Raw genomic sequence first — 1755 nt, forward strand, 5'->3', positions numbered from 1 at the left:
GGTTATGGCTCTTTTCAGGATAGTGTTAGGGTTAGGGTTAGGGTTAGTGTTAGGGTTACGGCTCTGCCCAGGATAGTGTTAGGGTTAGGGTTAGGGTTAGGGTTAGTGTTAGGGTTACGGCTTGCCCAGGATAGTGTTAGGGTTAGGGTTAGGGTTAGGGTTAGGGTTAGGGTTATGGCTCTGCCAGGATAGTGTTAGGGTTAGGGTTAGTGTTAGGGTTAGGGTTATGGCTCTTCCCAGGATATGTTAGGATTAGGGTTAGGGCTAGGGTTAGCTGCATAACTGAGTTAGACAAAGAGCATAGTCCATGACTTTAAGAACCACTGAAGAGTATTATGATGGTAGTGTCACCAAACGCCTGTACTGGCTGCCTCCCACAGCCACATCAGAAATACAACTAAAATTTAGAACAACCATCATCCATATCTGCCAGAAAGCTGGCTGAATGGAATTTCTTAAACTAGAGAAATAATAAAGAAAGCGCACTGAGACTGGTAGGAGGTGCAAAATGGGCTGACCAGCACCCACGTGTGCTGCTATTTTGTTTTGTTTTTAATTGATTTCAGAGAGGAAGGGAGAGGGAGGGAAAGATAGAAACATCGATGATGAGAGAGACTCACTGATGGGTTGCCTCCTGCACGCCCCCTACTGGGGATTGAGCCCACAACCCAGGCATGTGGCCTTGCTGGAATTGAACCTGGGACCCTTCAGTCCACAGGCCAACACTTTATCCACTGAGCCAATCCAGCTAGGGCACGTGCTGCTTTTTTAATTGGGAGGGAGATCATCTCTGTGGAGGCTTCCAGGAGGGGGGAAGGGGTCCCAGCCCCACACCAGACCCCCAGCCCAGGGCCCCAGAGCTGGGAAAAGAAGTCCCTACAGGCAGTAAGAACTATGGGCTGTAAAAACCAGTTCGGACTGGGTCTCAGTGACACAGAGGCTGCTGAAGACCCAGCTGCTCCTCTTAAAAGGCTGGCACCATGAACTGAATTTACAAGCTCCTGCTTCCTGTGAGCTCCAGTGCAGGACTCTGGGAGACCCAGACACATACAAGGAGTAATTGCATTGCCTGGCTTTGGGGAAGGAACTCAGAAAGCAGTTTTCTCCCAAACTGAGGTACTCACAGGGATCATTGTTCCTACACTGGGACCTTCCTGGTCCCAGGGCTGACTGGCAACCATTTCTGTTTGCTCCGCCCTGGAGATTCCCTGATACCCTTCCCCATCCAATTTACAACCCCACCAAGCTGCTTACAGTGGCTTTTGCACATGAATGGCCTGTCCTTTCTCAGGCTAAACCCTGTCAAACAAGCTGCAGCTGGGTCAGGGAGCCCCAAAACTATCAATAAAGGGCCCAAGACCCAGCACCAGCACCAGCCTGCCTTGCTTCACAGCTATGCCTCCGCTGGGCACTGCCAAACCCAATACAAAGAGGAGGAATCTGCAGATCTCTCTGTAGCTCCTGCTTAGGGGGGGGGGGGGCAACAAGCAGCTAACTTTACACCTCCCTGGAGACCCAAGAGCCAGTGTACCCAGTGGTCAGGCCATAACAGATTACAACTCTGCACATCCATAAGTGACACACTCAAGGGGCAGACTCAGTGAGCACCAAAGCCCCACTGAAGCAATTCCTGCTCCACAAAGGTGTCTCCTGCACAGTAGCTCTCCCACTGTAGTCACAGCTGGTCCCCACAGCCAATTGTCCCTGGAGGTCAATTCCTTCCCAGTGACACCAACAGGCAATCAAGGCTCAACT

The sequence above is a fragment of the Myotis lucifugus genome, unplaced genomic scaffold (genome assembly GCF_000147115.1).
Source record: "Myotis lucifugus unplaced genomic scaffold, Myoluc2.0 scaffold_363, whole genome shotgun sequence".
In the NCBI taxonomy this organism is placed as follows: domain Eukaryota; kingdom Metazoa; phylum Chordata; class Mammalia; order Chiroptera; family Vespertilionidae; genus Myotis; species Myotis lucifugus.